The 16,207-nt window shown below is 33.3% G+C and overlaps 1 long non-coding RNA gene across 1 annotated transcript in view; it reads right to left on the reverse strand.

The window, feature by feature from the left end:
* The window catches only part of LOC145683395 (uncharacterized), a 413,636-nt gene extending 398,187 nt beyond the window's left edge, over nucleotides 1-15,449 (reverse strand). The window contains exon 1 of the long non-coding RNA XR_014131077.1: nucleotides 15,436-15,449. This is a non-coding gene — a long non-coding RNA (uncharacterized LOC145683395). The remainder of the gene's footprint in view (nucleotides 1-15,435) is intronic.
* Between the last annotated feature and the right edge of the window lie 758 nt (nucleotides 15,450-16,207).

The following is a 16,207-nucleotide window of genomic DNA, read 5'->3' on the forward strand; positions in this document are numbered from 1 at the left end:
AATATGGGGGGATATTTAACTATGAGCAACATAATCAAATCACTAATTGCCATTAGAATCCATAATAACACATTTGCAATAATGCGACAACTTACATAAATCTCCTCAATTAATATGCACCATGGACGTAATACCAAAACATGAACGTAAGACAACACAAAGAAGGGAGGATGTCATAGCATCACCACAATATTTTTCGTCCTGAAAAATGAAAAGAGAAGATAGGCTTTGGACGAGCCCCCATTTGTGACGATGTGCAGGTCTGTTTTTGTTTACTTAGCTCGTTAAATTCCACATTCATTAGAGAACTGCTCACGCTATAATTTAGCGGATGTCACAAAAGTATTATAATTAAATTACACCATGACTTTCATGGGAAAAGGTGGGTTAATCTAGGGAAATGATAACATAATTTCTAAAAAGTAAGTTTATTACATTACTAAAATTGTAATATACAACAACATTTAATTGAATGATTCAACAAGAATAATTTCATATTTGATAATTCATTTGATAGTTTGGTATCTTAATATAGATCGTTTGACAAGCAAGATATTTAGATATTTAAGTTATTACAGATGGAAGATGGAATGCAAGTATGTGACAACAGTTCTTAATCTTGAAAGTTTTATCTAGACAGAACATTTTCAAGTACTGCATGACATCTCTAAACTTGAAATTTCTTATGCAACAAGTGCTTATACATACCTTATGGTAGCATTCTTGTAACTCCTAAAACTCTGACGATGATTCTGTCAGGTCACAACCAACGTCTCGAATTTCTTGAACTTCAGCACCTCTGGACCCCTGAACTTCTCAACAACCGTTTGAGACCTTGAGGTCCTTTTGTATTATTTTCGAGGGACACACCCAAGCCTCGTATCAGTCAATTTATCCGTTTTGTCATCTCCACAAATATGGAACCTTATTGCTTTTTGCATTCTGATTGGCTCTTAGAGACTGCCGCACCCAGAATACGTGGCGTGACACACATGTACACACGTATACTTTCACAGCCGGATGAATTCAATAGCATGATTTCTAGACTTATCTATAGATTCCTAACTATTTAACCAATTTCCGCACATTAATGCGGCGTCACGTTGTCAATATCATGATTATGTATCCTGTAGGAGGACTATGAGTAACCTACGACAAGTAAACTTCCTACAAAACTGCGCAGCAAAAGCAACATCAGTCACCTTCATAAGAATTTGCGTATTTTCTTTCTCTGGGGCTAGCTTGTGGCAAATCAAGAGAGAAAAATGTCTTTTAAAATGCATATTAATGCAATATGATCTTTTCAATTCCTTCAATAAAGAGCAATGCAACCATATTTTTGGATTCAGCGCCACAATATGGATGTTTATACTGGGACCGTGTGTCCCAGATCCTGTGTTTTTTAATTAAATTTATATTGTAATACTTGAGATATATATATTCAAAATCAAGTCACAATTGGATATAAATGTGTAAATATGGAGATCAAACATTTTCGAAATGTAGAATTTTCAACTACTTATTGCAGAGCAATGACATGTCTTTCAGTCGGCAAAATGTCATGTCTTAAGGAGAAATTTTGCCTTGAAATTTGTCCTTTTTATCTCCTCTAACAACACATCATAAAGCTTTTTCGTGGCTAAGCGGTTACCGTACGCGCCTTTGGCGTGGGTAGCCTTGGATAGAATCCGGGCGGGAGCTCATTCGTGTTCCACGTTAATCAGTAGGTCGCGTCTCATATAGCCTCGATGCTGAAAGGGTCGTTAAGCTCATTATTAACTCAACTCATCAAAGGTTGCTATCGACATACGAAAATAGTTAGAAAATTCATTCCATCACTTATTACCTCACTAAATAGTAGCACAAACACATCAATTACAGGTCTTTGAGTGTTCAAGAAGTAAATCCATTTCATTCCTCTATACCTTCGTCTTTTAGCATTTAGGTTGAACGAGTAAAAATATAATAACTTATCTCGATCATCTATACTGTCTCTACTGTAGAAAAGATAAATCAGTTGTCCAGCAAGTAGAAAAGGTAAATCAGTTGTAGAGCAAAAAACCGATATAATGTTCGCGAAAGGAGCCGCATGCTTTGCGGCACGACATTTGTATACACGGCGCGGCGCCGTAACGGCACGGCGTGTAGTGTGAAAGAGGCGTTAAAGGAAACGATGTAGAGCAGATGGTACATAAATGATTAATATCCCAACAAGTGGAGTAACAATAGTTATTTTGAAAGTAGGCTCAGCCATAATAAAGAACATATAGGCTTAGTTAATACGGACCTTTTAGCACAAGTAGCACTGTTACCGCCAAACCAATAAGGTTACTTAAAAGGTAACCACACCGAAAAAAAATACTTAAGATTCAAAAAAGGTTTGAAAATTCTGAGACGAAACTACAACGTTTAAATACGTTAGATTTGCAGATGGTCTTGAAGTTTGAAAGAACTATCTAGCACAAGTAACTTCTAACTCAATTGAACAAACGTTGACATCCAAAGTGTTGTGAATCTAGTGATGTTCAAAAATAATTTTTAAATAGAGCAAAAAAGTCGGGCTTGGAAATAAACTTTAAGTTTAAGTACCCGAAAATGTGAGTGTAAAGAATAAATCATACGAATGGGAAAAGTTTTTTGCACTTCTATATCACAATAATCATTCACAAAAGGTTGTTATGAAGCTAGAGCAGGGTGAAAATAAACAACAAATTTTGGCGTTTGCCTGGCAGTAACACTGACAGCATTGTTATAAACGTTATTTTAAAAGACTATGTGGTGTGAAGCAAAGAGGTCAAACGACAGATTTGCCTAATACTGATTTAAAGGATGACAAGCCTAAAGCCAATATTTGTAATAGATTGGGGGGGAGTAAATAACGTCAATAAAGAAATAACAATAGCACAGTTTGACGATAGTCATACTGAAAGCCGAGATAATGTAATTGTCATCTGAGTTATATTTGAGTGCACTATGGCGTACACATTCACAAAACAGGCATTATCATTTTTCAATAGTAATATCATAAGGCTGAAAAATTCTGTAAAGAGAATTCCTTTTGTAACTATGGAAACGTAAACGTAAATAATAGAAAATGTTTGTGTTGTAAGGTTTCATTTTTCAAAATCATTTACAAATTTTATTTCCATTTGTGTAAGAAAAAAATATGTAATAATACATCTAAGCGGGACGAAATTCAAACAAAGTGAACAAATTAGTCGTGTTGTTACTACAAGTCAAATTGGTCTTATGATGATTTTCGTAGTTGTTCATCGACTCATCTATATGTTACCGGGTGTACAAGGTAAGGAAAATTTTGATTTTTTAAATTGTATTACCAAGGGGTATTGAAGGTTATAACGCGAGTGGCAGCGAAACAAGAAAGCAATCTGACATATTTTATGAATGCTGATCAAGTATATTAGTATCAAACAGTAATTATGCAAAAAATATTCCTGTTCAAGCCAATGGCTGCTTTCAAATAAGACTAAAGGAAAGTAGTATTAAAATAATTTTAGTAGTAGTATTAATATTATTAATGCATAGACTGACTTCAGTACTTATGGAAGTGTAAAAGTACATCGTTGTAAGAAGTTTGTTATCAGTTTTTAGTGATTGAGTTAGCATGCAAAGTACGGATGTTTTAATTAAACAGTGGCTACAAACTAAAATCTTTGTTAACGTGTGAAATTAAACAGGGGGAACTAAAATGGTTTAACTGCAAATGCATTAGAGCCGATTAAACTATTTACAGTATACAAGACATAAGAAGCGTTTTTATGATTTATTGGGAATCTGTTCAAAGTATTTAGAAAAGCAACACTGTTGAATATGTATTTATATAATACTGTTAGCTATAAACACCTAAAGCCAAAATACAGTTTTAAAACTTGCATTGAATATATCAGAAAAAATAAAAAATAGAGAAGAGTAAGTATTACTTTGATGCGATTTACGTATCGGCAGTTGTTATTTAAGGTTAGTGGACAATTGGATCATTGAAGAAACCTTTCGAAGATTTATATTTTAAAATATTGATAAACACAAACGTATTAAGTAATTATTAAAATGGTAATAATTATATATACATTTTGAAAATGTGTGAAACATACATTTATGTAATAGCCCTATTTTATCTATCAATCTAGCCATCTCTAATTAATTGGCAACTAATTGTCCAATAATGCCAATATTTGTTGATTTTTCTGCTTGATAAACAGTTAATATTTAGTTCTGTAGCAATTAACGTACAATAACTCTTCTCCCTATTTCAACTTAGTTTAGAAGCTGGTAGTACTTGAATATTAACGACATTGATGTGATTCAAACGTTTTGTGTGAAATTTTATTTTCCTCAATGCATGACAATTATATAAAATAATTACAATAAAATAAATCAGTTATCATAACTTCAGGACATAACTAATTATTTTGTTTAAATTATAACATCTGGTATGTGGTACGTTCTGACAGAACATATGTATATTATACTTGAATACTAAATACATATTAAGAAAATCGTGTAATAGCAATAAATAAAACTGCAGATATTTGTCATATGTTGGTAACTTCTCTGTATTATCATTACAACGTGTGATTCATGTTCTTGAAATAGTATTAGATACGTGGAAAATATCCAAAATCAGATCGTAGTTTCAAAGAAAAAAGTTGTTGTCACAGTCACAAAATATTCACGACTCCAAAGGCCAGATGAAAAAACTGATATTGTGTTTTAGGAATCCAGAACAAAACCTTTTTTTAAATATATATATTTGGTTTCAAATCAATACTCTGATATGCTTTGGTATATGGAAGTAGTCACACAGTAATCATTAGGTCTCTCTCTTTCTTTTTTTTATACTGTAAAAATATCTCTATTTTTTAAGTGGAAATAGGTATGTATGTATCTGTATTCCAACATAATTCTGGTCTGGCAAAAATGAACTGTCTTTGTAGGTATGGGGAGTGGGAGGGAATACATATAAAAATGCAACGAAACGATCTATATTAGTGGCAAATCAACAATTGTCTTGGTCTCTTTGTTAAATAATCTCAATTCCGATTCCGCTTAACTCCGATTCCGCTGCAATTTTCACCCTGGGAGTGATATTGTGAGGTACAAATATTCGAATCAAGATACATTAGTGCCAAGAGTGTACACTGAGAAAAAAAATTGTAGGTGGCGTACTTAAAAAGATAGGTTACATGCGTAATTCCTGTAGTTTTTGGACTTAACGTACAGCAAACGTATAACTGAAAACGCATGTTTTATAATACTTTCTGTATAAGTGTTTCATCTATACGTACTTTCTGTACGAAACAATGTAGACAATCAGGATCTCACATACAAATGGACGTATATAACATATAGCTGACGAAAGTAACATATGTATATGCATGTGATATACGGAAAATTGTTAGATGTCAGACATGCTGCAACGGCATGACGTAACATCTAAGGGCAGTGTCTATGTAGCATACGGATAACGTATGCTCCGTACTGATTTCTATAGTAAGCAAGAGGATACCATATATTTGTACAATATACCGCTGTCCGGACAACGGATTTTTCTCTGTGTACAAAGTAAATTCGTAACAGATGTAATGACATCTAAATCGAAATTAAGACCTAGCACTGGAAATTTCTCCTTGTTACTCCTTGAAAATATGGAAAGCGCAGGCATAAAATGACAAAAAAAGACCGATATTAGTGTCTAATCTATAAATATTGGGGTGTTTAGATAAAGAGTAGCACTCCAGATGTGAATTAAGTTCAGCCTTCATTTGCACTCTGATGATGCTTGTGAAGCTTTAACATGTAAAAATAATTTAAATGCAAAATGTTTATGTTGAATCCTTAGATCTTGGGTCTTCAAGTGAGACTTAGACACTCTAGTACATCTTGGCAGCGTGAATATATAAAATTATTCAAAACTACTGACAATGATATAGACTCCATAGTTTCGGGATCAAAGGGATAACTAGCAATAGTTTGGGTGCCGGGTGTGTTTATGTATAAAATTAACCGTAAATTTCTGTACGTTAAAAATACAATAAATGTAAGTACATGGAAAATATGAAATGATTCATGCATAGTAAAATCAAAATGAAAAAAAAAAAAAACAGACAGCATTTGGAACGGATGTGAATGTCATTGTGTTTTAAATACTTTGAAATTTTGTTAGTAACATCTCACCTTAATATTTTGGGTGATAAACCGCGGAAATTCAATTCGGAAAACACTGAGCTTGATTCACGTTTGAGCAAAACATTATTGGTATGTAGATATATTTTCCTCATTGCAAGAAAACTTTATAAAATGATTACATTAAAATAATCTGTTGCATGTATATTCATATAACAATTTCACGACAAAAGTGTTTATTGTGTTTAGAATGTAACATCTAAGATGCGATAGATGTTGATAGTACGTCACTATATTATATTATATGTGAACATTAAACACAAATTAAGTAAAACATGTAATGGCAATATAGAAGTCTGGGTTATGTACTTGTTTGCAACTATTCGTTATACTTAAATTACTTTGCAATGTTCTATTTACGTCACAAGTTCTTAAATATAGATTTATAGTAACTTAATGAGATACTTTGGTCGTTACCTCACTTCTACAGTTAAATCAACACATATATATATATATATATATATATATATATATATATATATATATATATATATGTGTGTGTGTGTGTGTGTGTATGTGTGTGTATGTGTGTGTGTATGTATATTGTAATGTTAGAGACATTGTGTATGTAAGTAAAACTAAATAATACTCTTACTAGGAAAAGTGACGTGATGTTACTCTGACTTCGTGTTGATATTAAGCTCAATTCACCCGATTTTACATATGAAACAATGAAGCAAACGGAGAAATCCTCAATCGTAAGTGGTCTAATTACGAGTATTCGAAGTTAAAATTTTAACAGATTTTGCGAATACTTAGAAGTTATCACTTTCTAAGATAGACACTTCATTTTGTTTTAGAAGGGTTCTCTTGGGTACCCAATAAACTGGTGACGTAAAACCATACGCCGGTTGCAAGATAATGGCATTTATTGGGGTATAAATGGTAATGGCGTCTTACAAATAGCTGATTACCTCCTGTTTGGCACACAGTATCGATAAGCTAATAAAATTTATTTCCTACGGCTATTTGACTGTATTATCAACCAAACAACACTTTCATTTGTGTCATCCTTCAAACTGAACAATTATACTTGTCTCCGGAATGCTTTGCAAGGCCTGCAAAATGTTCCTTTCATTCTCTAAGTGGGAGTGAGAGCAATATTTTCTTAAATGGCTCCACCACCAATGTGTTGTTTTGCACAGATCCGTTGCCCCACAAGTATTTTGCACTCGGGTGCACAGCATAGTATCACTTATGGAAAATAAAAATAAGCTATTTTTTACAACGCAGTGAACCCAATAAATTATTCACAACCGGCTGCCACTGCCAGTGAATACGAATAACAGTTTACACCACTGGAATTTGATATGTAGTCCATCACGCGGAATTGACATTTCAAACAAAGAACGCGGTAGAGCTGTCGGCTGCGTAACTAAGCAACCCTGTCGGGGTATGCTTATACATCATCGCTTGCCATGTTTTTGAATTTCAGCAAATTGAAATGCCGATTATGGAATAATATTGTAAAATTTCAGGAAATTTTTGAAACTTTTCAGAGACAACATCCACCGAAAAATTAAAAATAAAATAGCGTTGATATGCGCTCAAAGCTACGAAAAAGTGCATTTTATTCTGAAGAAAACCAATGTTTGGATACATTGTCGCCAGTAGATTGTTTGTTATTTCTCCTGATTTTTCGCCCATTAAGTTAAAATATATCCTAAGATTGTCAGTATTTTCCTACAACCAACACTAAAAACAAAAAATGCCAGCGATGAGGTATTGAAACACCGTCTTTCACAGAGGCCGACTGTTTCCGGGTCTCGTTCACTTTAGTTCTGCGGCCAAGCGTTTCGAAGACAAATGTAATTTTTCAGTTTGAAGGTGTCCACACAAAAAAGTGTCTTTTGAATACGGGTGTCAAGTACATTTTATCAACCGCATGATCTGGTGTGGCAGCAAGTTGCAAGTTGTAAAACACGATTACCCATTACTTCTCACCTCCATCATAGGAAGTGCTTTTAATTTGCAAAATGCGAATACTGTATTTAGACATCTTTCTTGTGCTGGTCAGCAAAGAAAACCCGCCGATGACAAAAGTGAAATTTGTAATTAGAAAATAGTTACTTCAAATCTTATAGAAAATATGTTCAATTTTGAACGCTCGTAAGTCGAACATGCTTCTGATGGATTATTTCTCCGTCTGCGTGGTAGTTCCACATGTAAAAATTACTCAGTTGAGCATAGTATTAATATGATTTCAAAGTAACAACTTGCGACATTCCCTAGTTAGCTTTACTTACAGCTCATAGTCAAATGAAACTTGTTTCAAACTTAAAGTGATAAAATCTGATAAGATAAATATTTTCAAAAGATTTTTTAAAATTTCTTTAAAAATAGCCACTTATATTTTAACGTATTTGCTAATTATTTCCACGTTTGTGAATTTAGTATTCAGAAAAAGTTATTGATTAATTCTTGTGTTGAAAGCGTATGCCTTTATTGAATATTCTTGTAAAAAAAATATCACTACCTTATTTAAGTATCAAATATCTTGAAAAGTATTGTTTTTGAATCAGTTTTCAAACATGATTTCATTTTCTAAAATTTAAATGTTGATACTCTATTACTGTTTTAAATGATTAAGTATTTTAATTTTAAAGTTGTATGTTCTTACTCGAAACCGTTTGATAAATTTAAGTTTGGTTTACGTTGTACGCTGCTTTAGTTTGATTTTTCTCTGGATATGATACTGATGTCTGAAGTATTGGTGTAAAAATGAATATTTTGGAAAGAGGCGCAAGAATATAGAATAACACGATGTTACAACATTATGCAGAAGAATAAGTGTATATAACGATTTGAATCTAATCAGAAGCTATTTGGTACATTTTTCCATAAAAACAAATGCTAAGTTATAAATATAGATTACTGTTAACTAATATATGCAAATACTATTTGCTTGCTGATACTGCTAATTACACACATCCGTGTTAGGAATACAATATTGATACTCTTCATACAATGAATGCACCAATTCCTCTAGTATTTTCCCTCTACAAAGTCTTCTCAAATTTCTGTTTATATATTAAAAAGCAATGTCCATATTATCGGAACAAAGTGTTGAGTAATTTAAATTTCTTCATGATCGATGTCGACCTCACATAGTCTGAAAAATCCTTCTATGAAGATATACCACACATTTTCAAATAGGATCTTTAGTCATAAAGTTATTTTGATATACACTTCACTAAACTCGTAAAATTCTATCAGTAACGTTTTTACTTGTACTCGTGTGGAAGCTTGATTTAATATTAATTGTGATTGACGTAGACGTAGAGATAGTAAGACATCAGAAAACGTAGCAAGACGTTGGAAGATAAGCAATGTTCAAAAGCAGCTGATTTAAATATTTATTTTGCTTTTAATATGCGATGACATTTCACGGAAGTTTGAAATCTTCTAGAAACAGTTCCTTTGTTAGTATAAAAAATATCATAGTCGACATTGACTATAACATGCACATACACTTTCTTGAAACTCTCGGCAAAATTGGTTTTTAATTATGTATTCAGTTGTAAGGCAGAAATTAGGCTAAACTATTTTAACTCTTGTCCTACTTTTATAAATTGTAGTTTGACCCATGGTGATAGTGAAACGAAGATTTTTTAAGTAAGCCCTGCTCTACATCTCGCGAAGTCAGTGAAATCTTTTCACATTTTTAACCACGTTAACAGTGAAATGGTACCATAGACATGTCCACTCCTCTACCCTAAGCCTCGCCCCTTCCCTGCTCCCCCCATAACCCCCTCCTCTTACCTCAACCCCTATGTTGGTTGGTTGATAGAGGTCACGTGTCACACTACTCACTAATATCTTGTTTTCTGATTGGCTTTTAGCAACATAACTCTCAGTCTTGGCTCCACCAGTAATTGGTTGATAGAGTTCATGTGTCACATCACTCATTAATTTCTTCGTTTCTAACAACACTATCAATAGTCCCGCCCCTACATTTCTAATTTGGCTGATATTAAAAGCACTTTCATTAGCACGACCTACAAGATGACCACGTGTTTGCCCAGATGCATGTTATTGACACTATTTATTTATTCGCTTTGATAAAATTTCATTACCTTATGTGATCCCATGGGTCGTTGCATTTTATAAGACATAAGTACATTGGTGTACTTCTTTGAAAATTTGCGAGCAAAAAGGAGAAATGAACATCATCACATCGTTACATCATGCACATCAATAATTCACTGACATCATGACAGGACCTGGCTATAAAATTGTTTTTTACGTACCGTCTATTCACTCCCTAATATTAAGGATATTCAATTTAATATAACGTTGTAATGGAATTACTTCATGGATCATGTGAGTTATATTGCATTCCTTGTTTTGTGTTTCGGGCATTCATGTAGAGCAGACGTTATATTCTGTACCGGTGAGCGGGTATATGTATCATATAGCAGGTGACGGAAGAAAGATTTTGTCAAAGTAAGTAACGAATAATAATAATAATAATAAAATATTATTATTGTTATTAATAATAATAATAATCATAATAATAATTGTGCCTTGGTATCTTTCGTAGTCTTATTCGATATCCGGTAGTAGCTAAAGTAACAATTTCAATTCTACGTGCACGTTTGATATTTTCAAGGAGTTGAACTTAATAATAAATTAAAGTAAGAGTCTCTTCAAAGTTGGGCCGCGGTGGCTCAGTGGTAGAGCGTTCACCTCTGGTGCTTGGGGTCCCGGGTTCGATCCCAGCCCCCGCCAAGTGAACTTTGTGGTGGACAAACACCGTGTGCGTGGGTTTTCTCGGGGTTCTCCCGTTTCCTCCCACTTTCTTCATTCCACCATTTCATTCATTACTCATCATCACCGTCTTCTTTAGCCTAACCGGCATAACCGTGGGACGTAAAACTCAAAGATTTCATTTCATTTTCTCTTCAAAGTTGCAAAGAAATGTAATTCGAATTGGAAGACAATGAGAATTATTACAAAACAGCATGAGATGATTCGCGTTAGACATCGTTGCTCTTACACTGAAGATTATTTTGTCTTAGTTAGAAAAATAACGCAGAGGAAACGGATTGAAGCTTCATTCATATTGGCACTTACTTCAAAATATGTAGAGTAAAACACTATAAACAATGATCATACCATTTCTACATTGGGAGATGGAATATGCGTTCAGAGTTCTTTCTATTGGTTGCGTAGTCTGTTGCTGCAGTGTTCATAATTCTAACAATGCTTTGTAATCTCTACAATAGGACATAGTCTTAAAAAGTGATCTCAAATGCTAATGCTCTTTAATCGGAACCGGAAATGGCACTAGTACCGGAGTCGGAACATTTGTCGGAGTCGAAGTCGGAGTTGGAACCGGAAGCCGAACATGAATGGGAACTGGAATCGGAACAGTTTGAGCTGGCGCAGTTGTTCAGGAAACAGCACAAAGTGTCACCTACTTACTTACGAACTACAGAAAGACAACATCTCGTTAGAGATATCTTCACTGCTGTTAGTCTTCGACAACAACAATAAGAAACTTTACGAGTATTACCCATTCTTGCCATAATATCTTTTTATTTGAGACCTAATACAGATTGTTCATGTGATTAGTGTAGTAGTATATTTTTAATAAATGTACCACACACGGATATTCATCTATGAGATCTCTTCTGATTCTTAAACGGCGAAATGGTGCATTTTTCAAAACTGAATTCCCAAAATAGCTATACTGGGATAAAGTGTGCCTGGTAGTGTTGTACAAAATTTCGCAGAAATTATATTCAAGACATTAAAGCTAACACTGGATGTTGCAACACCAGTCTGTACTAGTTCAATGTTCATCTGTTAGTACCTATTCTACTGCTAGACTAGAAACCATAGGTAAGTCACGTTGCAAATTGAAGTTATCTCTCTCATATTGATGTTTAGGATGTATTCATTATCTCAGAATATCTGTTGATAAGGCACATGAACCAAGTCACGAGATTGTAGTTCACAACGTAGGTGACATATTACAATAGAATATGTTGCGTTCCTTACAAGAACAACATTAATAAGTTGTAACTCTTCACGATTACAATCCAACACTAATGAAGTGAAGTAAATATCATTAACAAAGTGTTCAACCGCCTCATTTATTCTCTTTTTTCTATATAATCTATCGGCAATCAAAGAATGTTTATCTGTTTTTGAAATAAATTTATCAAAAATCCTAGCTCTAAATAACTCCCAAGGAACGTTTAGTTGAATTGTCCGCTGAACTTCAATCAGAAATTCTCCCTCACATTTACTCAATAGGGAACAATACACTAAACTCATTGAATAATTCAAATTCTCATTAAATTCTTCAAGAGCCAACCAAATTTCAAAAGCTATTAAACTGTTCTTGCCGTCTATATTTTTATTCTTTTAAAATTTAGAATCTAACAGCTCAGTTGTTTTTGTAAAAAGGTATTGATCACACCAATGCTTCGGAAAAATTCCGGGAAAATACTCCTTGGAGCTGGATTTTATTCTCTGATAGCTTGTAACCTTTGATGGACTCGTACCCTGAGTACTACTATCATTTGACAAGTCAAAACCAACTTGTCTAGATGGTATATTATTTTCCAAACATTCTACTCTCGAAATGTTTTTTATAGGATAATTGCTTCTATATTCGATTCCCGCCTGAGGATTTAATCCCGCAGACTCTCTTGGCTCAAGTATATTCGTCCTTAATATCCTTCTCATTGAAGGCATCTCTGGTTCAAACCTGATTCCATTAAACACACTATTAATTGTGATAGGAAGTTGAGCCAACCTGCTAATATTGTTTACTGGAGGATTCTCTAAACTCGAACTACTAATATTTGAATAATAATTAATTCCTAATCCAGACTCATTTCTGGAATTTCTATCACTTTCTGAGCTAAAGCTGTTTTGATTAACAAAAGGCAAAGAATCGCGATTTGGAGGCGTTAAACTCATATTAATCACACTTCTATTACTGTCAACCAATCCGGTTTGATCTAAAGTAATTAAATTTTCGCTTAAATTTTCTTCATGTGTTTCAATATAAACATGATTAATACAATTAATATTATACAAAAATTAATAAGAAACTATTTAAATAAGAATTTCTAACTACACTAACTACAAAATTCCAAGCAAAAATCAAGTACAAGACACTATAATTCTCATAGAACACCACTGTTTGAACTTAATAGCAATTACAATAGACCGGCCTACAGCAATTAAGTACTACTCTCGGCTCGTAATCAACCGGCCTCAAGTGAATCCCAAAAAATTTTAATTCAGAAAGCACCATAATAATTTAAGTAAATGTAACAATTTTTAATTTAATTTAGCGCTTCTTACAGCCGTTAGTCAAAACAGTCGGCATTTAACTTCCAAAAATGAAGAAAGAAAACAAATCCCATCGTTGAAAAACCGGTTTTGCAGGGCGCAATTGGTAAAGACGCCTTGAATATCATACAATTAAACTCAGTAAATAGTCTTATTCCTATCTACTAGTTCTAAATTCCAGAAAACAATTCTCAATATTTTAAAATTAAAAAAAAACTGATAAATCCTATTAGAACAATTTTATTTAACAATTTTATAGCAATAATAATTTCTCAAATACAATAGCGAAACAACAACAATAATTAATTCAAACTCGAATAGTAAAATGACTAGCGAAGTTCTAATAATCAAGGTCAAACACATCCAACAATTAGCTTACTTCAAAATTTCATCAAAGTTATAATAAACCAATTGTCTTTATCGAAGTAAATCAAGATTTTACTCAATACTTAATTTAGTTTAATAACTTCAAATAGAGTACTGATCTTTCGGTTCTCAGCACACAACCAATATTCTTTCCGGTCAAAATCCCGTGAATCACACAATTAGCAATTCTCCCAAGCAAAGTTTAATTATTGTAAAAATTAATTTGTTGGTCGGATCCGTTTCCACAGATCTAATGTTCCTACGCGAGATGGCTTCGATTTTGAAGATTTAAGCTTAGAAAAATATATACTGTATTTGAATAGCAAAGCGAGAGTTACCAGTAAACTTCTAACGAAAGAATGATTAATAGAACCACCTAAAATTCTCGGCAACCTACGTCAAATCCAATAGACAAATTAACTAACAAATTGAATTTGAAATCAAATCCAAACGAAACCAACAAACCAAAAAAAAAAAAAAAAATAAACAGGTATTCGCCAAAGAAATTCACAGCTGGCCTCAATTAACGGCAACCGTTGCTCCTCTCATCCAACCTCGACTTAAACGGCATCAACCCAGATTTCAACCAGAAAGTAAATTTTCAGAGAAATCTTTCAAAGGCAGAGTAACTTCCATCCAATTCCTATAATCCTCGGAATACTCCAGACTCGGTGTAAAAACGAACGAATGAATATATTACTTGAAAATAATACGCTTAAACCGGCCGCTGACAACGAAAACACACTACTCCATTACCCATTTCTACAATTAGATCTTTACTGTATCAATCCAATGCTTCAACTCGAGGTAGCTACCAATAGGCGTCAGAAAAGAAAACAACAGGGACTACGTCATACGTCACGGGGCTCGTGGCTGCGAACTCAGAGCAGAAGACCTTGACTTTTTCGCTCGTTGCTTTTAGAACACAAAAGTAGAGAAGAAAAAACAACAAAACATTTTGTTAAACACATTTTTCCAATACAATGCAATAAGCCAAACATTTTTTATTCTTTTCTTTTCTTGTTGCTTTTCTTTGTTTTTAATAATGTTCTTTTTTTACAACACGCTTTTAATAACCTTTCTTTTTATTAGTTTCTTTTCCATTTTTTTTTTGTTCTTCACAATCCACTCGTCCTCTGGAAATTAAGAGTATACACTGCTGGTAGCGCATTTCAGTGGCGATTCTGAAATTAATGTCACTTTCGCCACAAAGAGCAGAAATATCGGAAACTATTTTCTAACATTTGTGGCATACCTCTCTCCCCCTTATTCACTAAACCCGTAGTATTTTCAAGATATCCAAATGATAACACATAAACATCTTTTAAGAGATGTATTTGCATATTTTAAAGAAAATCTTAGAGAAATTAACCTTGGTGTGTCAAGGAAAGAAAACGGAATCATGCAACATTTGTAATTTCAAAGGAACAGTGATTTTATGTCTACTCATTACTTTACTTCACTACTTAAGAGTTTACTTTAACGAATTTAACGTAAAATCGTATTAGCTGCCTTTGCCGATTACTAATTGAATATTTGAATAGTTCTTACCTGGTTCACTTCCTGAAATTAATATATGTAAGTAAATGAATTACGCATTTGTTACAGAGAAATCCAGATAAAAGTTATAAAAGGTTACCTTTCAATAGACCCACAATAAATTAAGTGCAATTGGTAGTTCCTTTTATCGGGCAAGAAAATGACAATATTAGGAATCAAGTATGTCTGGATTTTGTACCAATCGTTATTGTTTAAAATGGTGACCTTCAAAATATGATGCTATAACATTCATTCAAACTGTTTGTTTCCGCCTTCGAGTCAAATAAATCAACACGAAGAGACAGGAGCAAAGTGTGCTAGTTTTTTAAGATTTTATAATATGTTGCTAAAACAAGTGTTCAGGAAGTGTTGCACGTCCTGAAATTAAGAATATATATAAGTAAAAGAATTACGCATTTGTTACACAGAAATCTTAAATAAAAGTTATAAAAGGTTACCTTTCAATAGACCAACAATGAATTAAATACAGGTGGTAGTTCGTTTTATCGGGCAAGAAAATGATAATATTAAGAATAAAGTAGCCTATATCTGGATTTTGTACCAATCGTTATTGTTTAAAATAGTGACCTTCAAATTATGATGCTATAACATTCATTCAAACTGTTTGTTTCCGCCTTCGAGTCAAATAAATCAACACGAAGAGACAGGAGCAAAGTGTGCTAGTTTTTTAAGATTTTATAATATGTTGCTAAAACAAGTGTTCAGGAAGTGTTGCACGTCCTGAAATTAAGAATATATATAAGTAAAAGAATTACGCATTTCT

This window comes from Thermobia domestica, chromosome 4, assembly GCF_964235325.1.
Source record: "Thermobia domestica chromosome 4, izTheDome1.hap1.1, whole genome shotgun sequence".
Lineage (NCBI taxonomy): Eukaryota > Metazoa > Arthropoda > Insecta > Zygentoma > Lepismatidae > Thermobia > Thermobia domestica.